The sequence below is a fragment of the Acinonyx jubatus genome, chromosome E4 (assembly GCF_027475565.1).
Source record: "Acinonyx jubatus isolate Ajub_Pintada_27869175 chromosome E4, VMU_Ajub_asm_v1.0, whole genome shotgun sequence".
Lineage (NCBI taxonomy): Eukaryota > Metazoa > Chordata > Mammalia > Carnivora > Felidae > Acinonyx > Acinonyx jubatus.
In genome coordinates this window covers 68,325,522-68,349,970 of record NC_069395.1, presented here as the reverse complement: position 1 = coordinate 68,349,970, position 24,449 = coordinate 68,325,522, and the positions used below count along the sequence as shown (strand labels likewise).

The 24,449-nt window shown below is 39.1% G+C and overlaps 1 protein-coding gene across 7 annotated transcripts in view; it reads left to right on the top strand.

The window, feature by feature from the left end:
- Positions 1 to 24,449, top strand: part of LOC106984159 (ankyrin repeat domain-containing protein 26-like) — a 197,336-nt gene that overhangs the window by 134,484 nt on the left and 38,403 nt on the right. For 3 of the 7 annotated variants that reach the window (XR_008292943.1, XR_008292946.1, XR_008292942.1), the window contains exons 17-18: positions 18,761 to 19,048; positions 19,583 to 19,831. The exons of 3 other annotated variants lie outside the window; for them this stretch is intronic. The gene's annotated coding sequence lies outside the window, so the exon portion shown is untranslated. Of the gene's footprint in view, positions 1 to 18,760; positions 19,049 to 19,582; positions 19,879 to 24,449 lie in introns of those variants that run through there. One more of the 7 variants, XR_008292947.1, reaches the window with a different exon arrangement.

Below are 24,449 nucleotides of genomic sequence, written 5' to 3'. Positions count from 1 at the left end.
TGTAAATGCTAAGTGGGAACAATGAGGTAGATACACTGACCAACTCGTTTCTGTCAGTCACAAAAGCTATATAATATACATGCAAGTTTCATTAGACAGCTATACCCGTCAGGGGAACTAGAACATTCTGGTCCTTTTTGTGGCTGAAGAGACACTGAAAATTATTTTCTTTTCTAGACCTCTTATAAATGAGTCACATTGTATTAGGGAATTTTCATGCGAGTAACATGACACTCTGTTGATCAGTCTTCTATGAAGGAGAGTGCTAGGCGTTGTCCTGCTACTGTGTCCTAAAGAAATCATTAAGGTCTCAAAAACTAAAATTTGTAAGAATATCTGAAACTGATGACGCTTATTAAAGAATAACGAGGGATTCTGTAGATTCCTATAGAAAGGAATTAAGGTTATGGCATGAAATTAGCTGCCACTTTAAGGTCTTCCCTGTGAAAAGCTTAGCTTTCAGCCAACTCAGTCCATAGCTCTGACTTCTCTAGAAGGTCCTTATCTCCTGAATCCCCAAACCAGAGGCTACCTGGGTGAAGATATTTGATGCACACAGTTTTGAGGTGAAGAATCTGGATTGGGAAGAAGAGGTAGCTCTAGCCAACTTAACCTTCCTAACAATATAGTCAAGTATGCATCTGAAAGGAACTTCAGAAGACTTCCATAAGTTGAGATCTCTATGGACTAAGAAATTACTCAAAAGGAAACAAGGCAAACCAGTGATCACCCAGCCCTTGTGATAAGTATTGTGTTATAAATGAAAAGCGAGACAAAGTATGCTGGTCAGCATCCTAAGGGTAAGGGTGCCTCCTAAGACTCAATAAGAAAAACACACTCAAAGTAACACCGAAAAGAGTCCCAATAAAATGTACACGATTAGCTGTCTACAAAGGTAATCCATGTCAAATAATGATTTTTGAGTGTGCGGTTGAAGATGTTGTCTATGAGCACCTAGACGCAAGAACGAAAAGTACACATGGCCTAGGTAAAGGGGTCAAAGCTGGAAATGTGAATTAGAGAACCTGGTTTTGAAGCCTTAAGAGCAGTTCAAAACACAGATATCAAGGGGCAAGGATTTAATGTCAGGGGTTGCCATCCTTCAGAAATAAGGTGGGGTTAGAAGAGCAGAGGGAGGGCATGGTCATTTTTCTCAGCTGCTGCTGAGAAGTGAAGCAGGATAAAGACCTTAAAAAATTAAAAAAAAAAAAAGAGGTTCTTGATGACCCTCAAAATATCTTAGTGGAATGATAGGAGTGAAAGTTAGATTTTAGTGTAAAAGAAGGAAATAAGTGAAGAAACCTTGAATCTGTGGATGAGACGATACATTAAAGAATGTTCAAGCCCACTGCAAGGGGAGAAGCAGCGTGATAGATGGACAACACTTCAAAAGTTAAGCAAATGGTTAATAGAAAAGGAGAAATTGAAATCTTTCTTCCTTATGCAGCCAGTGCTGGGATTTACAGATTTATGGCACTTTACCAACTGCAAAGCTCTGGGGCCAGCTTTTCTGATATGTTGTTACCACAAAGCCTTAATCTCTTCATCAGAGTACCTGCTAAAGCAGCCGAATGTAAACAGTATGGACATGAAATGATTGAGGAACTTTGGTTTAGCAAGACTCGATTATTTCCATGTCAGTGGCTTTCCCTTGCCTCTGATGGTCATGTAAAGCATCTATTACTCAATCTAGGAGATGCTATTTGTACTGTAGTCTGTGAGCCCACTAAGTAGTATAGAGAGGGAGTTAGTTAAAAGTATTATAAGTGGGAAAAAAAAAGTACTGTTTGCTAGTGGCATTGGCGAAAGTTGTGTGAAGTACTGAGGAGAGATTCTGGGCCTAATGCTCCCCATTTGCTGCCACTTGCGGTGGTATGAAGAATAACTTCAGTATAATTTGTATAGGGGACCACTTGTATTGGCATGCCACCTGCCTAAACTATCACATTGTATTGGAACACAAAATACAGCAACAGTAATCAGGCTAAATGCATACACTTAGAGCTATGTGCCACGTACCCTTCTAAGTTGTTCATGTATTATTTCCTAATTTTATATTCCCAAGATCCCAGTGAGGTAGATCCTATTATTATTATTATTTATGTTTGAGATCACTTTTATAAGGTTCTTTATTTTGAGAGAGAGAGAGAGAGGGAGAGAGAGAGAGAGAGAGAGAGAGAGAGAGAGAGAGAGAGAGTGCCAAGCACGCTCCTCGCTATTCACGCAGAGCTCAATGTGGGGCTCAATCACATGACCCTGAGATCATGTCCTGAGCCGAAATCAAGAGCCAGATGCTGACCCAACGGAGCCACTCAGGTACCCCAGTAGGTGCTGTTATTACCTTCATTTTACAGATGCAGAGACTGAGACATGGAAGTTTTAGGTAGTGTGCTCAAGGTCTTACAGCTCATAACCAGCAGAATTGGGAATTCAGACCCAGGCTTTCTGGCTCCTACTAGGATACTGCTTGTCAAACTCTTCCATGAAATATCTCATAGTCACTGAAAACAGCATGTTCAGTTTTATAATCACGAGAATAGCAATGTCATTCACCTATGTGAATATTTAAAAATCATAGTTGATATGGTGCTTGGAATATGAAAACAGAAATGTTTACCATAAGGTAAATTCCTATATTTCCTCCATTTGACCAGTAGATATATTTTTATGTTTATCTGATCATATGTAATTTAAAAACATTAACAACGTTATGTTTTTGTAGGAGAGTAAGATTGGTAAACTATTCTGTAACAGCATTGAAATGTTTTCGGCTTTGTAGGCCATAGCCTCTGTTGTAGAAGCTGAACTCTTTTGTTATGACCTCAAAGTAGCCGTCAGTCAGCATGTAGAGAAGGGTGTAGCTGGTTCCAAAAAGATTTTAGTTACAGGGGCGCTTGGGCGGCTTAGTTGGTTGAGGGTCCTGTCTCTTAATTTCCACTCAGGTCATGATCCCAAACCCCACATCATGAGACCGGTCATGAGACCGAGCCCCACATCAGGCTTCACCCTGAGCTTGGAGCCTGCTTGCCATTTTCTCTGTCTCTCCCTCTGACTCCCTTCCCACCTGTGTGTGCTCTCTCCCTCTCTGTTTCTCTCAAGTCAAAAAAAAAAAAAAAAACAAAAAACAAAAACATTTAGTTACAGAAACAGGTGATGGTGTTCTACTAGATTGTCGGTATTTAAAATTATTTTTTTTCTTTATTTTAGTTGCAAGAAGCACAGGAACGACATGCAGAGGCCGTAAGATACGCTGAGAAGATGAAAGGTCATATGCTAAAGTATAATTTAAACCTAACAGAAAATAGCTTGATTATTTATAAAGCAGATAAGGAGTGTACTATGAGAAATGTATTAGTTATGCCAGTATATCATTGTTAAGCTGGATACAAATTCCAGCTTTGAGCTATTTTGAAATGCAAAATTTTGGCATCTTATCTCTCAATTTTGCACCATTACCACAAAACACGAGAAAATTGGTCCAGTTCCCAAATCTTCCTCTTGATACAATTTTAAGAATTTCTGTAATACCCTCATTTGTTCAGAAATTACATGGTACTGTTTTAAAACTATGTGTGAGAATAATTATCTTAAGATCTGCATTTTAGGCTAAAGGTTAAAAATGCCAGGCAAGAAGAAACCATCAAACATCAAGCAGCCCAAATTCAAGATCTTCAGAGCAACTTGCTAAAGGTAAGTATGGTAAGTCGATCTCTTAATGCCTGTCCTACTGAAAGGAATCCTTATTTCACTGATCATATGGAAATCTCCCTGATCAAAATATTTGGTTGATATTGTTCCTGCTTGCTACTAGTGATGTAATTCTTCTATATAGACGAAGTTGATTGAATTCATAAAGCATTGATGTTTGTAGTGAGATTTAAATAAAAATATTGTGAGAATCTAAGAAAAGCCAACATTTTATATATACCACAGTGAGCATTTGGTTTAGTCCTCCTTTTGGCTATTGTATATAATTCTGCTGTGAACGTTGGCATACAGTTGTGTGAGTCCCTGCTAATATTTTTCAGCGTGTTTCAAACTTCTGCACACTTTGAGTGATCATTTCATCTTGAATTTTGACTTTCTCTTGTAGTCTCAACCCTTCAGTGAGAGTTTGAGAATGGGTTATGTTAATGGTGATTAGTTGTAATTTGTAATTACAAGTGTGCAATTTATTCTCTTCATCAAGAATGACTAGCAGGTCGTTATGCAAACGTCCTTCTCAAGGGAATGGACTTTTCTCTTTGTTGGATTTTGTGAAGGAAAAGACACGCCAGTGAAAAAGGAGAAATGGCTGCTCTGTCAGGGTCTTACCTGGTAACACAGTGCTCCTACCATTGCAAGTTCAGAAACTCATTTTCTTTTTCCACTCACTTGAGTTAATCAGCCTTTCAGAGATTTCACAATTCTATCTCAGAAAAGACTAATGTGCCATTCAGGATTCTAACTTATTGATAGTTAGTGGAACCCCAACTGTTTTTCAAGCGGAACAGTTAATGTCATCCCACTCTCACCCTCCTTTGTAGGACTCACATTGTAAATCCTAAGTGGGAGCAATGAGGTAGATACACTGACCAACTCATTTCTGTCAGTCACAAAAGCTATATAATATACATGCAGGTTTCATTAAACAGCTATACCCGTCAGGGGAACTAGAACATTCTGTTGACTGGTCCTTTTTGTGGCTGAAGAGACACTGAAAATTACTTTCTTTTCTAGACCTCTTATAAATGAGTCACATTGTATTAGGGAACTTTTCATGCGAGTAACATGACACTCTGTTGATCAGTCTTCTATGAAGGAGAGTGCTAGGCGTTGTCCTGCTACTATGTCCTAAAGAAATCATTAAGGTCTCAAAAACTAAAATTTGTAAGAATATCTAAAACTGATGAAGCTTACTAAAGAATAACAAGGGATTTTCTGTAGATCCCTATAGAAAGGAATTAAGCTTATGGCATGAAATTAGCTGCCACTTTAAGGTCTTCCCTGTGAAAAGCTTAGCTTTCAGCCAACTCAGTCCATAGCTCTGACTTCTCTAGAAGGTCCTTATCTCCTGAATCCCCAAACCAGAGGCTTCCTGGGTTGAGAAATTTTTTGGTGGTGCGCGGGGCGTTATTCTTTTTGTTGTATCTTTAGTTTTTATTTTTTTAAATTTGCATCCAAATTAGTTAGCATTTAGTGAAGTAATGATTTCAGGAGTAGATTCCTTAATGCCCCTTACCCATTTAGCACATCCCCCCTCCCAAAACCCCTCCAGCAACCCTCAGTTTGTTCTCCATATTTATGAGTCTCCTGTGTTTGTCCTCCTCCCTGTTTTTGTATTATTTTTGTTTCCCTTCCCTTTTGTTCATCTGTTTTGTCTCTTAAAGTCCTCATACGAGGGAAGTCATATGATTTTTGTCTTTCTCCGACTAATTTCACTTAGCATAATACGCTCCAGTTCCATCCACGTAGTTGCAAATGGCAAGATTTCATTCTTTTTGATTGCCGAGTAATACTCCATGGAATGAATATGAATAGACACATATATGTGTGTGTGTGTGTGTGTGTGTGTGTGTGTGTATGTATCACATCTATTTTTTTAATTTTTTTTTAACGTTTTACTCATTTTTGAGACAGGAAGAGACAGAGCGTGAAAAGGGGAGGGTCAGAGAGAGGGAGACACAGAATCTGAAACAGGTCCAGGCTCTGAGCTGTCAGCACACAGCCTGATGCGGGGCTCGAACTCACGGACCGCGAGATCATGACGTGAGCCAAAGTCGGCCGCTTAACCGACTGAGCCACCCAGGCACCCCATACCACATCTTCTTTTCCATTCATCCATCGGTGGACAGTTGGGCTCTTTGCACACTGTGGCTGATGTTGAGAGTGCTGCTATAAACATGGCAGTGCGTATGTCCCTTCGAAACAGCACACCTGTATCCCTTGCATAAATGCTTAGTAGTGCAATTGCTGGGTCGTAAGGTAGGTCTATTTTTAGTTTTTTTGAGGAAACTCCATACTGTTTTCCAGAGTGGCTGCACCAGCTTGCATTGCCACCAGCAATGGAAAAGAGATCCTCTTCTCTGCATCCTCACCGACATCTGTTGTTGCCTGAGTTGTTAATGTGAGCCATTCTGACAGGCTCAAGGTGGTATCTCAGTGTGGTTTTGATTTGTATGGCCATCTGGATGTCTTCTTTGGAGCAGTGTCTATTCATGTCTTTTGCCCATTACTTCACTGGATGACTTGTGTTCTGGGTGTTGAGTTTGAGAAGTTCTTTGTAGATTTTGGATACTAACCCTTTATCTGATATGTCATTTGCAAATACCTTCTCCCATTCTGTCGGTTTCCCTTTAGTTTTGCTGATTGTTTCCTTTGCTGTGCAGAAGCTTTTTTATTTTGATGAGGTCCCCCTAGTACATTTTTGTCTTTGTTTCCCTTGCCTCAGGAGACCTTTTGAATAAGAAGCTGCTGCAGGCAAGATCAAAGAGGGTTTTGCCTGCTTTCTCCTCGAGGATTTTGATGGCTTCCTGTCTTCCACTGAGGTCTTTCATCCATTGTGAGGTTATTTTTTGTGTAATGAACAACTTTTTATGTGAACATGTTTTGATTTCTCTTGGGTATATACCTGTAAATACAGTTGCTGGTTCATATGGTAACTCTGCTAAATAAACCTTTTTTGTTTGTTTTTGTTTTGTTTTTTTCAACCTTTTGAGGAGGGGCAGGCACCTGGGTGGCTCAGCCAGGTGCGTGGCCGGCTCTTGATTTCAGCTCAGGTCATGATCTCAGGGTTGTGCAATCGAGCCCTACATTGGGCTCTGCTCTGAGCATGGAGCCTGCTTGGGATTCTCTCCCTCCCTCTCCTCTGTCCCTCTACCCCACTTGTGCACTCTCTCTCAAATAAGTTTAGAACAATTGTTTTTCTAGTTTAACCTTTTGAGGAACTGCCAGACTGTTTCCAAAGTGGCAGCAACATTACATTTTCATCAGCAGTTTTTGAGAGTTCCATTTTCCTGATTCTTGCCAATGTTTGTCATTATCTGTTGCTTTTATGATAGCAATTCTAGTGGGTATGAAATGGCATCTTGTGGTTTTTGGTTTGCATTTTCTTAGAACTAATGATGCTGAACATGTCTTTTTTATTTTTGAGAGAGACAGTGTGAGCAGGGGAGGGGCAGAGAGAGAGGGAGACACAGAATCTGAAACAGGCTCCAGGCTCTGAGCTGTCAGCACAGAGCCCGACGCGGGGCTCAAACCCATGAACAGTGAGATCGTGACCTGAGCCAAAGTCGGACACTCAACCAACTGAGCACCCCCAGGCACCCTGAACATCTCCCTTTGAATGCGATTATTATCCATTTCTGTATCGTCTTTAAAGAACTACTCCATTCTTTTGCCCGTTTTTATATTGGATTGTCTTTTCATTATTGGAAGAGTTATTTAAATATCCTACATACAAATCCCTTAGCAGATATGGGATTTTCAGGTATTTTCTCCTATTTAGTCACTTGCCTTTTCACTTTCTTGATGGTGATATTTGAGGCATAGTAGTTTTTAATTTTGATGAAGTAAACTTAATCTGCTTTTGTCTTTTGGTGTCATGTCTAAGAAATCATTGCCAAATCCAGTCACAAACATATACATGTAAGCTTTTTTCTAAGAGTTTTATCATTTTAGCTCTTAGATTTTAAGTTAATTTTGTATATATGCTATGGGGTAGAGTTCTGATTTTATTACTTTGCATGTGGATATCCATTTGTCCCAGTACCATTTGCTACAAAGACTATTCTTATTCCATTTAATTGTCTGGCACCCTTGTGGAAAATCAGTTCACTATAATGTGAGAGTTTATTTTTATATTCTCAATGTTAATACATTGATCTATATGTCTGTCCTTATGCCAGTACCATATCAAATTTTATGAAAACTGTTTCCTAGTTATCTTGCAAATTACCAGTCACTTGTGTAATAATAAAAAGTCAATGTAGTAGAACTTAACTTTGCTCCTATAGAGATTTTTGCTTCTTGAAGGACCCTTTCGCCAGCCTATGCCTTGCTGACCCCATGACTTGATGTGAAGTCAGGCTCAAAAAGATAAAATGCTCTTTCTTTAGTGTGTTCAGACTTTTATTTATTTATTTATTTATTTATTTATTTATTTATTTATATGTCTTTTTAGAGCATGCACAAGCAGGACGAGGGGGTGTGTGGGGAGAGAGAGAGGGAGAGAGAGAGAGAGAGAGGAAGAGAGGAGAGAGAATTTTTAGCAGGCTTCACACTTAGTGTGGAGGCTGACAGGGGTCTTGATCCCATGACCCTGGGATCGTGACCTGAGAGGTTGAGGCTCAACTGACTGAGCCACCCAGGTTCCCCGCCTGTGCAAACTTTTAGTGTCTCAGTCAGTGCTGCCCACTTTCATTTCCATCAAATCTTGGCCATAGGATCTCTTGACTCAGTCTACCGTTTACTTCATTATATTTTATTATCTCATTATAACGCATAGACTCATCCATAGTTTTCACCATCTAGGAAGGAAAAGATTAACTCTGGGCTATTCCTCTTTCCTGTTAAGCAGTCTTGCTAATCCATCATCTTGCAATTCACAATGAGATCCTCTTCTGACCTGGTTCTTGTGTGTAACACTGGTGTTAATCCTGTTCTTGGCACAGATCCTACATTCTTGGAAAACACAGTAGCCTGTATCCCCTTCTTTCACTTAAATAGAAAGATATGCATAGCTAGACGTTATAGCTCAGTGTATAATTAACGGAATAAACATTACATCATTCAAATAATACAGCTGTACAAAGTGAGGTAGTATTAAGTTGATTTATCAGAAACAAATAGTAGATTGGTAATTTGAATGACAAAAAAATTTTTGAAGCCAACTTGTATGATATGGAGAAGCATTGTGGGACAACACAAAGATGAAATGGTCTTACCTCCCCACACAAACAAAGTTGGAGTAAGGTAAAGGAGAATGTGCAGTTAATTTAAGTAGTGCTAAAGGACAGTACATTTGTTTTGCTACTGAAAAGATGAAAAATGATTCCATAACAGTCTCTTTATTTCCTCACTGAGGAAAGGAGAATGAAGATTGAGTATTCAATGGATTAAAAAATACTCAAAGCTGCCTATTTCCTTTAATTGAAATCAGATCAAAGGCCCAATTTTGGTTATCAAATTGACTCTTTCCAGTTTTTCAACTATTGTGCTTCAAATCGTATGTCTCTGTGCTTCTACCTTAACTTGAGGGGACATTCTAAAGAGGCATTCCTGCCTACTTGTAAGAATTGTTGGAATTGAAGGGAATCTTAGCAAAAGATCTTAGAGACAGGAAGAAGGCAGAGGAGTAGGAGGACTCTAGGCTTGCCTCATCCCACGAATACAACTAGATAACAGTCAGCTCACCCTAAATACCCCAGAAATCGACCTGAAGACTGACAGAACAAACTCCACAACAGAAGGGAGAAAAGAGGCCACATCAAAGAAGGTCCTTGATGCAGAAGTGTCGCCAGAGGAGAAACATATCCTGGCTGCTGCAGAGGGGAGGGAGTCGAGGTTGTGGGTAAGGATGAGAGAGAGGAACACACAGGGGAATGCACAAAGAGAACATATCCCCATACCCACTGGCTTGGAAAACAAGAGGGGCTGCATTTCGTGAGTTCTTGCAACCAGTAGTGCTTAAAGTCTGGAGTTTTAAAGGGCATCCGGTTTAGCTGGGTTAGAGCCCTGAGGTACTGCACTGCTCTTCGACAGAGGGCAGGCAAACAACGTGGGAGCATACAGCATGGATACAGTGGTCTGAAGAGTGCCTGGGGCACACAGTGGGGAGATTAGTTGCTCTTCTCAGAGCACATCCCTCAGAGGCAAAGTTCAGAGAGACCTGTCTGTAGGAACAAAGCCGCTGGGTGGCACCATCTCCTTCTCCTGCCCCTCACCACAAACATAAAGCCACCTGCAGGAAGCAGTGCATTGCTAACACTGGTTACCTAACTTGCTTACACCAAGCACCACCCCCTTGCACTCTGGTGGAACTACCTTTTTCAATCACTCTTGCTTGATTTCCAGCACAGCAGACCTGTCCCCCGGACCAAGACAAATGCCTTCCCACACCACATCTCCCAACCAGAGAGTTTCTCTTGGCCTCAGTTCCAGTAGAGGTGGTGACAGGTCTCATTTCATAAGCAGACCAGAGCACACCTAGTTAAAACTCGCTACATTCAGGCCAGGGACCAAACACTCACCAGACCAGGCAAGGAGAGCCTCTGCAGATGACTGGCCTGAAGGATAGCATAGCCAGAACACAACAGAACACATACAGCACACACTGGTGACACTCCCTGAAGTGCTAGACCCTGGGCATTACACGACGTCTTTTTCCTAAGTCCATTACTTTCAGGAGCAGGTGAGATAACTGGCTTCTCTAACACACAGAAGCTGGCAGATACTTAGACAAAATGAAAAGACAGAGGCATTTATCCCAAATGAACGAACAGGATAAGGCCATGGCCAGAGACCTAAATGGGACATATGTAAATAACACGGCTAATGGAGAATTTAAAACCATGATCATAAGGATATTTACTGGACTTGAGAAAAGAATGGAAGACATCAGAGGGACCCTTACCACAGACATAAGAGAGTTCAAGAATCAGAGATGAAGAGTGCAGTAAAGATGAACAGCAAGCTGGAAGAGGCAGAGGAACAAATTAATGACCTAGAAGACAAAGTAATGGAAAGCAGTGAAGCTGAAGAAGACAAAGAATTATCCAATGCAAGAATAGACTTAAGGCACTCGGTGACTCCGTCAAATGTAAAAACATTCATATGATAAGAGTCCCAGAAGAAGAAGACAGAGAGAAGGGGACAGATAATTGATTTGAAGACACAATAACTGAAAAATTCCCTAATGTGGAGAAGAAAACAGACATCCAGATCCAGGAGGCACAGAGAACTTCCATCAAAATCAACACCCAAGATATGTTGTAATTAAATTTGCAAAATATACTGCTAACATCTTTTTTTTTTTAGTGTTTTGTTTATTTTTTTTTTTCTGTGACAGAACGCAGACACAAGCAGGGGAGGGGCAGAGAGAGAGAGAGAGAGAGAGAGAGAGAGAGAGAGAGAAAATCCCAAGCACTCTCTGTGCTGTCAGTGCAGAGCCCACTGGAGGGCTTAAACCCATGAACTGCGAGGTCACGACTTGAGCTAAGATCAAGTCATGCTTAACCGACTGAGCCACACAGGCGCCCCACTGCTACAAATCTTAAAAGCAGCACAACAAGTCATTCACTTCCAAGGGAAAACCCACAAGGCTAGCAGGAGATTTTTCAACAGAAACTTTGCAAGGCAGAAGGAAATGGCATGATATATTCAAAGTGCTGAATGAGAAAAATCTGCAGCCAAATATACTCTATCCAGTAAGGCTATCATTCATAATAGAAGGAGAGAGAAAGAATTTCTCAGACAAACAAAAATGGAGGGAGTTTGTGACCACTAAATCAGCCTGTAAGAAATATTATCGGGGACTCTGAGTGGAAAGGAGAGATCAAAAGTGACAGTATAAAGGCAGGAAATGTAAAAGCAGTAAAAATGTATATTTCTGTAAAAAAAAATCGTCAAGGAATGCCCCAAAAAAGGATATACAATATAATAGCTTATCAAAACATGGGGAGGAGAAAAAAAATGAGCTCTAACTTAAGTGACCATCAACTTAATATAGACTGCTACACGCAGAAGAGGTGATATACAAATTAATGCTTATCATATACCAAAACCCACTAATAACCATAAAAAGAATAAAGAGAAAGAAATCCAAATATATCCTTAAAGCAAATTAGAAAGACATCAAAGGGAGAAAAAACAATAAAGGATTTGAGAAAATCTCCAGAAACAACCACAAAACAAGTAGTAAAATGACAATAAATACATACCTGTCAATAATTGCTTTGGATATAAATGGAATAAACACTCCAACCAAAAGACCTAGGGTGACAGGATGGATTAAAAAACAAGACCCATCTGTATGCTGCCTATAAAAACCTCATTTTAGACATAAAGACACCTGCAGATTGAAAGGGAGGGGATGCTTGCACTGTTGGTGGTAATGCAAACTGGTACAGCCGCTCTGGAAAACAGTGCGTAGGTTCCTCAAAACAATTGAAAATAGAACTACCCTACGACCCCTCAATAGCACTACTGGGAATATATGCAAAGGATACAGGAGTGCTGATTCATAGGGGCACATGTACTCCAATGTCTATAGCAGTGCTTTCAACAATAGCCAAATTGTGGAAAGAGCCTAAATGCCCATCAACTGATGAATGGATAAAGTGATGTGGTTTATATATACACTGGAATACTACCTGGCAAGGAGAAAGAGTGAAATCGTGCTATCTCTTGCAATGTGGATGGAACTGGAAGGTATTATGCTACATGAAATAAGTCACAGAAAGACAGATATCATATGTTTTTGCTCCTATGTGGAACTTGAGAAACTTCACAGAAGACCATGGGGGAAGGGAAGGGGAAAAATAGTTACAAACAGAGAAGGAGAGAGGCAAACCATAGGAGACTCTTGAATGCAGAGAACAAATAGAGGGTTGATGGGGGGGGCAGTGAGTGAGAAGGGAAAGTGGGTGGTGGGCATTGAGGAGGGCACTTGTTGGGATGAGCCCTGGGTGTTGTCTATAAGTGACGAACCACCGGAATCTACTCCCAAAACCAAGAGCACACTATACACACTGTATGTAAGCCAAGTTGACAATAAGTTCTATTAAAAAAAAATGAAAGCGAGGGGATGGAGAAAAATTTATCACGTTAAAAGAAAAAATAGCGATACTTTTGTTAGACAAGAGTCCTTAAAACAAAGACTGTGGGGCACCTGGGTGCCTCAGTCATTTGAGCGACCGACTAGGTCTTGGCTCAGGTCATGATCTTATGGCTGGTGGCTTTGAGCCCCATGTTGGGCTCCAGGCTGACAGCATGGAGGCTGCTTGAAATTTTCTCTCCCCCTTTCTATGTCCCTTCCCAACTCTGTCTCTCTCAAAATAAATAAACAACCAAAAACAAAGACTGTAGCAAGAGCCAAAGAATGCTACTATATCATAATAAAGGGTGCAATCCAATAGGAAGATCTAACAATTGTAAATATTTATGCACCCACCATGAGAACACTCAAGTACATAAAACAATAACCAACATAAAGGAACTAATTGATAATAAGACAGTAATAGGATACTTTAACACCCCATTTACATCAATAGATCTTAACAAAAAAAAATCACCAAAAAATACATGTTAACAGAAAATCACCAAAGAAGCAGTGGCTTTGAGTCATACAGAGAAAGACACATACGATATGTGTTCCCTCTTATGTGGATGCTGAGAAACTTAACAGGAACCCATGGGGGAGGGGAAGGAAAAAAAAAGAGGTTAGAGTGGGAGAGAGCCAAACCATAAGACACTCTTAAAAACTGAGAACAACCTGAGGGCTGATGGGGGGTGGGAGGGAGTGGAGGGTGGGTAATGGGTATTGAGGAGGGCACCTGTTGGGATGAGCACTGGGTGTTGTATGAAAACCAATTTGACAATAAATTTCATATATTTAAAAAAAAAAAAAAAGAAAAGAAACAATGGCTTTGAATGACAGAGTGGACCAAATTGGACTTAAGAGATTTTTTTTCAGAACGTTCCATCCTAAAACAGAATACACGTTTTCAAGAGTACATAGAATATTCTCAAGAATGGATCACAAACAAAAAACAGGCCTTAATTATTAAAAACAATACCTGCAGGTTAAAGAACGTGCTACTACACTGGAATGGGTTAAGCAGGAAATACAAGAAGAAATTAAAAAAAAAATACGTGTATACAAATGGAAATGAAAAAACAATGGTCTGAAACCTTTGAGATGCTGCAAAAGTGGTCCTAAGAGGGGAAGTACATAGCAATATAAGCCTACTTCAAGAAGCAAGAAAAATTTCAAAGAACATAACCTTACACCTAAAGGAACTAGAAAAAGAACAAGAAATGAAGCCTGAAGCCAGCAGAAGAAAGCAAGTAATAATGATCAGAGTAGGGGGCCTTTGGGTGGCTTAACTGGTTAAGTGTCTGGCTCTCGATTTTGGCTCAGGTCATGATCTCACAGTTGTGAGATCGAGCCCCATGTTAGGCTCTCTGCTGGCAGCATGGAACCTGTCTGGGGTTCTCTCTCTCCCTCCCTCTCTCTCTCTCTCTCTCTCTCTCTCTCTCTCTCTTTCTGCCCATCTCCCACTCATGTGTGGTCGCTCTCAAAATAAAATTTAAAAAAGAGATTAAAGCAGAAATGAATGATAGACAAACAAAAAACAGATAAAACTAGAACAGATCAATGAAACTTAGAGCTGGTTCTTTGTAAAAATTAATTAAACTGATAAGGCGTTAGCCAGAGTAATCAACAAGAAAATAGAAAAGACCAAAATAAATAAAACCACAAATGTGAGAGTAGAAATAAGAACCAACGCCACAGAAATACAAACATTTATGAGAGAATATTGTGAAAAAATGTATGCCATCAAGTTGGACAACTTAGAAGAAATGAATAAATTCCTAGAAATATATAACTTACCAAACTAAAACAAGAAGAAATAGAAAATTTCAAAAAAGTCAATAACCAGCAAGGAAACTGAATCAGGAATCAAAAAACTCTCAACAAACACAAGTCTAGGACCAGATGACTTCAGACGTAAATTTTAACATGTAAAGAACAGCTAATAAAAAAAAAAAAAAGAAAAGCAAAGAGAAAGTTTAACCTGTCCTTTTCAAATTGTTCCAGAAAAACATAAAAGGGAAACTTCCAAATTCATTATATGCCAGCTTTACCCTGCTACCAAAACCAGATAAAGACACCACAAAGAGAATTACAGGCCAGCATCTCTGATGAACATGCAAAAATCTTCAACAAAATAAGCAAACTGAGTCCAACAATACATTAAAAAATCATTCACCGGGGCCAGGGGCAGCTGGGTGGCTTAGTCAGGTAAGCATCCAACTTCAGCTCAGGTTACGATCTCATGGTCCGTCGGTTTGAGCCCAGTGTCAGGCTCTGTTGACAGCTTGGACCCTGGAGCCTATTTCAGATTCTGTGTTTCCCTCCCTCTCTGTCCCTCCCCTGCTTGTGCTCCTTCTCAAAAATCAATAAGCATTAAAAAAATCATTCACTATAACCAAATAGGATTTATCCCTGGTTTTCAGGGGTGGTTCAATATTTGCAAATCAATGAATGTGATACCTCATTAATTTTCAAAAAAGCATAAAATCATATCATTGCAATAGATGCAGAAAAAGAATTTGACAAGCTATAACATCCATTCATGATACAAACTTCAACAAAGTAGGCTTAGAGGAACCATACCTCAACATAATAAAGGCCATAATGGAAAATGAGCAGCTAATATGATCCTAACTGGGGAAAAACTGAGAGAAAAACTTCTTAGATCTTGCTTCTAGTTATCTGCTTCTTCTCATTAGCACTATTGGTTGTTTGTAAATTAATCTTAACATTTATTACATCCTACTTTAATGGAGATCAATTTCTCCCATACAAGTTTATGTGTCTTATCTCTTTTTTTTCATCCACACTTCAATTTATCATTTTTGTTTTTTTCTTAACAAACTCCCCAAAGGTTAGATCTCTTTTGTTCACAAATCTGTTAGGAAAAGTCTGTCCAGGACAGCTAGTCTCTGCTCCGCTCAGCTTCAGGTGGGGCAACTGAAAGGTTTGGGGCTGGATCCATTTGAAGATTTGTTCACTAACGTCTGGTGGTTGATGCTGGCTGTTGCCTGGGACTTCAGTTCAGGAGGCAGCAGAAACACTTAAACTGACACACCTAGACCCTCTTTGTGGCCTAGGCTTCCTCACTAGATGGGGAGCTAGATTCCAAGTTAGCAGCCTGAGATACAGAGCAAGGCAGAATCGCCTTTTGTCACCTAGACTTGGAATACACACAGGATCATAGTCACATATTCTGTTCATTAGGAGCAAGTCACTGAGGTTGTTCCATGGCCTTTTTTTAATGGAATTAATATTTAAAACCTATGGACACCTTTAAAAAGCAGTATACTTTACCCACTGGCCACAAATGTTTGTATTCCTCCCACCTGAAAAATACATTCACTCCCCTCCCCCTCCAATACCTCCTGCAAGTCTCAGTTATCATAGCATCAGGCTCAGGCCTTGAGTCCAAGATCTTACCATCTTAATCAGGTGCAGTGGGGATAAGCTGCCTGGGTTATGGTATCTCAAGTATAGCCCCTTGAGTGCAAGGGTTCTCAATATGAGGACTTGAGAACGAAAGAGACAGTTATTTACCACTCACAAATGCAACATTCTAGTCAACTGCTGAAGACTCACCCATTCAGAAAAAGAAGATGGGAAGCACCCTAGTCCATAAGAGTTTTGAAATATAGCCTGATGCATGCTGTCAGTTCTTAAGTTAGGACTTAGTCCTAACCACGGGAATACTTTCTCCATGTCTCTTCCCTTTCTTTACTCTTTGAGCTCTTGGTTCCTTCCTTTTCACAAGGAATGACCTGTATTTGCAGCTGTTTTTTCATCCTGCTTCCTCCCTGTGGGACTTCTAAGACCCAAAGGCCTCTTTTCATTTTTCACTATTTGGTCTCTTTTAGTCCAAGGTAGCAAATAGTATGTTTGCTACTATAAATCTCTTACCTTTTTTAGTTTTCTGTAAATATTACTGGATTTCATGCCGTGTTTTAGCAAAGCGACCCTCCCAAGTCCTTTGAGATAAGCTTTTTGCTTCAGGTTTCCTGTGAAGCTCTTATAGGACAATGCCTTTAAAATTCGTCTACTCTTGGGGCTCCTGGCTGGCTCAGTTGGTAGAGCATGTGACACTTGATCTCTGGGTGCTGAGTTTAAGCCCCATGTCGGGTGTGGAACCTACTTTAAAAAAAATCTTATAGTCTTAAGATCCTTAAGGAAATTGGAGGCATACCTTAAATCTTTCTGTTTTCCTGGTAGCACCCTGGATTTTCTCTGAACCCAAAAGCCATTTCTTTATTTTAGCATTATTTGACAGTTCAACATGTAGAGAGGCTGTAAATGAGAAACAGATACTTGAACCCAGTAAGTCCTGGTTCCTTTCAGTTGCATAGTCTTTAGTTTCTCTTTCCTATCCGTTTTACTTTCAGGTATTTTGTAGCATGACTTCCCTTTCCTCCAGTGTCATTTTCTTCACTTGCTTAGAAACCCTTGCTGTCAGCCTCTTCACAGGCCATCAGGTTTCGACTAAGAGTCTTGTGGAGGCCCTTTCTGGGTCTCATTCTTACACTTTTCTACATCTTTCCAGGTTCCACCTACCTCCTGGTTCAAAGGAAGTTTAATTTTAGGTTTTTTTGGGTAGCAGCACACCATTTTTAGTATCAGTATCTGTGGTAGTAATTTACTGCTGCATAATAAGCCACCTCAAAACCTAGTAGTTCAAAACAGCATTTATCTTGTTCACCAATCTTTAGTTTAGGCAAAGCAGAGTAGGGCAACTCATTTCTTCTTCATTTAGCATCAGCTGGCATAACTGGAAGCTGGAGACTAGAATCATCTAAAGGCTTGTTCACGCACGTGTTTGGCTGTTAAGGCTGGCCTTTGGCTAGGACGTTGGTTAGTCTCAGCTGGAGTATCTACATGAAGACTCACTAGGTAGCCTGGGATTCCTCACCACGTGGTGGCTGGGTTCTAAGGGTGAGCTTCCCTAGAGAAAGAAATTCAGATGGAAGCTGTATCACATTTTCTAGGCTGGCCTTAAATATCACAGCAGTTCTGCATATTCTGTTCACTAGAAACCAGTTACTGAAGCCAGCATATACTTAAAGGGAGGGATTTTCACAGAAGTATCAACGAATTTATAAAACCACCACATCCACTCACCTTGTCTTACCAATCATATAGAATGGATGGCAGTCCTTCCCAACTCAGCATTACTGAAACTCCAGCCAGTTTTGTTGTTGTTGTTGTTGTTGTTTAGTATTATCTTATTTTCTAGAAAGTAACAAAGGATTACAAGATAACAGTATTGAATTAAATTTTTTTTAGCCTCAAAAAAATATGTGGATCATCCAATTAAAGTTTTATATCAGGAGATGTGATTTCTTAACACATCCCGGAGAATCATTTCTCCTGGGAATGCAGTTCAAATTAGCATAAAACATTTGCAGTTCAGAAACAGGCCATGGCATTAGAATCATTACTTATAGATTCATGAATTAGAGTCTTATTTCCAGAGTCTTATCTTGGGACGTATTTTTTGACTTGGGCATGCATAAGTCAATATGATATTGCTAAAACTTCTTTAAAAATTATGGAGTGTTAAGATGGGGGAAGGGCTAAGAGACTTTCTCCTAAGAGGGGACTTATTTTATGAAAGAAAGATATGAAAAGATCATAGAAAAATAAAAGTATAGAATCAAGTGCAAATGTTGTGTAGTAAAGAGAATGATAGCAAAGATCTATTTCAGTAACACCTGATGTCTTTAACGTGTCTCTTGATTTTCTGACTTGTTTAAGGTTCCACATTCTAAGACAGGTAACATTTTATTGCAAATGAGTTTATTTAAAACTTTGAGTGCTTGGCTGGCTCAGTTACTCTTGATCTTGAGATTGTGAGTTCAAGCCTCACACTGGGCGTAGAGATTACTTAAAATCTGAAGAACAAATTTTGATAGTAGTTTTGAGTTAGACTCTTTTCACTCCCTTCCAAACTATAGTATTTTATTCATGCAGGCTGATGTCCTTACAACAGAACTGGAAACTACATCTTCAAAATGTCTACACCTGGATGCAAAAAATCAAGTTCTTCAACAAGAGGTGTTATCAATGAAAGCTTTCAAAGAAGAACGTGAAAAACTGGAGAGCAATAACAAGAAGTTACAGCAAGAATTAAAATTGAAACAATTTATGGAAATGAATATGGTAGAACGCAGTCAAGTGGAACAGTATAAACGGGAGATTGAAGAAAGAGCACGACTGGACATAGTAGAAAAATTACACGAAGTCAACCTGTTTTTACAGGTTAGTTGATTGATCTGTAATGTGCTGTAATTCATTTCACTGCAAATTACATTTTGGTTAGATGTATTGTATGGGTTTCCTCTACTTGGTTTATGGTAATTTGTAGATTTCTGGAGGCATTTGTTCCTCCCTTTAAAGATTTCAGGTTTCATCATTATTCCTACTAAATCGAGAGGATAAGAAAAAATGATGATTTAAACAACTAGTCTCACTATGAAGAGGAAAAGAAAAATTATGATTTAAAAATTGCACTGTACTTGGATTATTCTTAAGTTTATTGTTGACTTTTAAAATTTTGTCATTGATTCTATTATTCGAATTATCAGATTGCGTGAATACTAATACAAGAATGATTGAACTTTAATTTTATAAATCATATTTAATACAGTTTACATTGATGACAAATATTTTACACTTGAGCTTTTTTTCATTTAAAATTGCTCTCTGAAACATTGACTCAGAACTAAAGGAAACAGGTATAATTAATTATTCAGATTATACCTATTTTGAAACTATCCTGTTCATTTTCATTAGGCACAAGCAGCAGATTGAGAAAACTTGTACCAGTTAAGAGAAAATGTTCATGCTTCAACGAGAAATCAAATGGAACTTAGAATTAAAGATCTGGAATCTCAGGTCTCTACAATGAAGACTTCTCAAGAAGATTCTACTAAAACAGAGTTGGAAACCTACAGGCAACTCTACTTAGAAGAATTAAAAGTTAGAAAGTCCTTGAGAAATAAGCTGAACAGGTAAGTCAAAACAGAATCATAGACAAGAAATTTAGCTTATTAATTTGCCTCTAGAGCATAATTTCTGTGGAGCCAAGATCATGAGATGAGTAGGAAGTGAAAGCCAACTAGATCGTGTCATTTTGGAAAATGAGGTTTCTAAGTGAACTTACCTTTGAAATGTTAGTCCAGGACAGTTTGCATCCCTCCTCTTTTTTGGGGGTTTACAGGACCTCTTCCCCCACCCCCGCACCCCCCACCCTGTATATTTTCCATTGATCGGATCTGCTAGTCTTTAAGTGCATTGTTCGAAGCTTTCTCATTTAGAAGCATATTAGTATAAAATTGCTTGTCAGAATTACCCTAAATAGAAATGTCGATGAGTTTCTTTTTGGAAGATTACGTCTTTAACCTAAAAGGTCAAGTACTACTACTACTCATCCTGGCAGCTTGGTACATTTATTCTCTTGATTGTGATCTTTGGTATGATTACTAGAGTGGGCCTTGAGACAAACCATCCTTTATGCTTTTTCTACTTTACATAAAGGCATCCAGGTGAAATACAGAAAGACTCACACAGGGCTGAAGGGTAGTATAGTTCCCAAAGTGGCTAAAAGAGCACCATGGTGGGAGGGAGGCATGTGGAAGACTGAAGACAGAAAGGGCAGATTCTGCCTCCAGTGCCTTGGTAAGTGTTACAAGCTAATTGCCTCTGTAGCTGTTTTAGTTCTTTCTGATCACACGTCTGTCATCTACTATCTCCCCTAGAGATTGTTGGTCTCAATGATTCCTCAGTGTCAAATGCTCAGTTTCTTTGAGATAATAAGTGAAATGTACAAGAGTGGTGAAAGCAAACGCTTGAAAATGTCTTTGAGGGATGGTTTAGTTTTACATCTGTAAACAGGTTTACTAAATATAAGTATGTATATATAATGGCATCCTGAAGGATTCTGTCAATACAGCCATTCCAGAAGACAGCAAGTATTATTTGTTAAGCCATGTACATCACTGATAGCCACTTCTCTCCCTTCCCTAACTTGAATTGTTAGTTAGGAATCCCCCTGGAAACAGAAGTATTTCTTTAGAACAATTTTAAAAGTATAATTTTAGATACTAGGTGTGCTCCATCACATGTTCAGTGTGAAAACACTGTTCAATGGCAAATGCTATTTACTATTATGGAAACTTAAAAAATGTAAGTCATTTAGGAATGATTTAGGGAAAAAGAAAATGTATTTGTGTTTTTTAATCTTCACAGGACTAATGAGAGACTCAGAGAGCAATACAAAACTTCTTGTGGAGAGACAGCAGCACCAAACTTTACTCAAGACTCTTACTATGAGCCCAGGCCTGGAACCACCTTATTGTAGACATTTTGAAAATAATTTAGTGCTCAATGGAAACCTTACTCCAAGAGGAAACTTAGTGATTCCTACCTTAAACCCACGGCCGTCATATGACTACAGGGAGACTTCCTTGTGGAAGGTTAGTTATATTATCTGTTTTAGTTTGGGTTTCAGATATCTGATATAATTGTTGCTTTTAATTTGGTGAAATTCTGAGTTGTTTAAGTAACCAATACATACGAAGTAAAAGTCATAATCATACATGCTAAGAAAGAACTGAGGTTAATCTCATGTATATTAGTCCCTTGATCTCTCATTTCTAAGAGATACTTATTTTTATTTTATTTTAGCGAGAGAATGAGTGAGTGCATGCAGGGGAGGGGCAAAAGGAGAGGGAGAAAGAGAATCCCAAGCAGGTTGCATGCTCAGCACAGAGCCAAATGTGGGGCTCAGTCTCAAAACCATGAGATCATGACCTGAGTCAAAATCAAGATCTGGACACTAAAAACAACTGAGCCACCCAGGTGCGCCACAAGAGACACCTAGTATTAACTGTATTCAGTAAATATAACTAAACTGACCCATGTTAAATTTCTTGAAAAGCTTTCATTTAAATTTGATTTTAGAAAGCAAATGTTATTGCCTGCTAACCGCAGGTACACTCAGATTCTTGGACTTATTTTCAGTTGGCAGTGGTTCATAAACATTTGAAAGTTTTGCTATAATCCAGTTTTTGCACCTCTGTATGTCAGTGAATGATCGTCCTCCAAACACTTAACGACATATGAATGTTTACTATTTAAAAGAATCCAGGGGGGTGCCTGGGTGGCTCAGTCAGTTCAGCGTCTAACTCTTGATCTCAGCTCAGGTTTTGATCTCAGGGTCATGAGTTCAAGTCCTGCATTGGGCTCTACACTAAGCATGGAGGCTACTCTAAAAAAAAGAAAAAAAAAAGAATCCATGGTAAGTCCTTTTTATGAATTAAATCAACTTGTAACACTAAAAAGGTTAATTTCTCTTTTAAGTTAAAAGTTTTGCTATTTTCTTACACGAGAATACATCTTTAATTGCTTTCTTATTTATGGCACTCTTTTTTCTTTTTCCTTTTTTTTGACTTATACCACCTTTGTTTCTATTTTTATAAAATATCTTGATGAGTGATTGTAGAGCATTTTATAAATAGCTAAATCAAGCAAATATTTGAATTTTTAAAATGAAGCTTTTATTTCTTCAAATGAGTTCTTTGCCCCTTTCTATTTTCTTTTTCTGGAACCCCTTGAATGCAAGTATTATTACACTGGATGTTGTCCCACAGGTCCCTTAACCTAGCCTCATTTTTAAAATTCTTTTTTCTTTTTGTTTTGAGGCTTGGATGATTTCTACTACCCTGTCTTGCAAATTGTTGATCTGTTCTTCTGCATCTTCTTATCTGTGTTGATTCCCTCTAGCGTGTTTGTCATTTCTGTTATTGTATCCTTCAGCTCTGATTGGTTCTTTTTTTATATTTTCTATCTCTTTGTTGATGTTATCACTGGATCCATTCATTCTTCTCCCAAGTTCACTGAGCATCTTTATGACCGTTACCTTGAACTCTCTATGAGGTACATTACTTATCTCTGTTTCACTTAGTTTTTTTTTTTTCTTAGGTTTTGTCATGTTCTTTCATTTGGAATGTACTCCTCTGTGTCCTCAGTTTGTCTGACTTTCTATGTTTGTTCCTAAAATGGTTCCTTTCAACTTTTTCTCTCTTTCGAGTGGGCGTTGCTTTTGAACAATGTACGTTAGTTATGAAGTCAAGGAAGAAGAGAATGTTTCTGTAAGTGCTGTCTAGTCATTTTTCTCGGTGGAGCTGTGACAGGTGACACTGGGTAGGCGGCAAGTAACCCTGCTCTTCTCTTTCTAAATTCAGAACACAGGAGACAGGGAGATGGAGAGAAACTTAGTAGCTTTATTACTAATACACACTGACAAATTGGAGGATATGGTTTAGGTTATGTTAGCCACATTGGGCTTCCTCCCAAATTGGACACTTCCCCACTCAGTTGTAAATTGAGGAAACAAATTCTTGACCCCCACCCCGGGGGCCGGGTGCTTACCACAGAGCTGAGAGCAGACCCAAATTCATGTTACTGTGGGCAAGCACATCTTTTCAAAGAGGAGATTTAGAAACACATAAGCACTGCTTAGCTCCTTCTCCCAAATTCACCCGTTAGGTAAGTCTCCCTTCCTGTCGGGAGGGAGAGAGAGATAAGTCCACATGTGAGAAGTGAAGGTTCACCTATATTTTCCGACTGGATTTAAATTATTAATAAAGTGAATTGTGTCTTTTGTACATACCAACGAATGATGAGAGCATGCTAGAAGGGAAAGAGAAATCTGTGTTGGGTTTTAAATTTTGCTATAAATAACCACACCATGGGTTCACTCATTTGTTGATTGATTTTGATAAAACAAATTTTCTTTGGAAAGAATAAATAATGCTTTCAGGAAGAATTTCCTCAGTTTCAGCTTGCTTCCTTCACCTAAAGATTTTCTCTCTCAAGTTCTCTGTCCTGTGGTTTAAAAAAGTTGCGCTTAAAAATTGACTGCTACTAAAAGGAGTTAACATAATTTCTGTTCCTTTATTTTTATTCATGACTTTAAAATTTGTAATTTAGCTAGACAGCTACTATTGTGGGCCTCATACCTAAACATTATTGAGCCACATGACAAAGTTTTATGTATTCATTTTCTCTGAGTTATACTTAAAATGCACGTATGTTTCCTGACTATGAGGAAGTAACTGGCATAGAACTCTAGGCTTGGTAAGACCACAAGTGTATTCCTGGTCTGCATCTAGTTGGTTTCATGACCTCAGGCAAAGTACACTCTCTCTTAGCTAAACAGTGAGTTTTGAGACACCTCGTGTGGGTAGGAGAGATTGGGGTGTCGCCATTTCTCTCCCCATGACCAACATCGTGGGGCTTCAGGGAATGGACAGTGAGCCTCCGTGGAGGCAGGCCCATTACACCAAACCCTGACTCTCTGTGCCTCGTAACTGCTTCTCTATAGGAGTGAGACTGACACGGATGGGACCAGACAGCCCCTCGTCTAAACCAGCACAGCCACCAGTCCCAGGCACCAATAGACAACTCTCCTCCGGTTTTCTATCTTAGTTTGTTTGTTTTCATTTTAATTATTATTCTTTTTTTTCTTTTTTTTCTTTTCTTTTTTAATGTTTATTTCTTTATTTTGAGAGAGAGAGTGAGTGATCAAGCAGGAGAGGTGCAGAGAGAGGGAGAGAGAGAGAGAATCCGAGCAGGATCAATGCTCTCACTGCAGAGC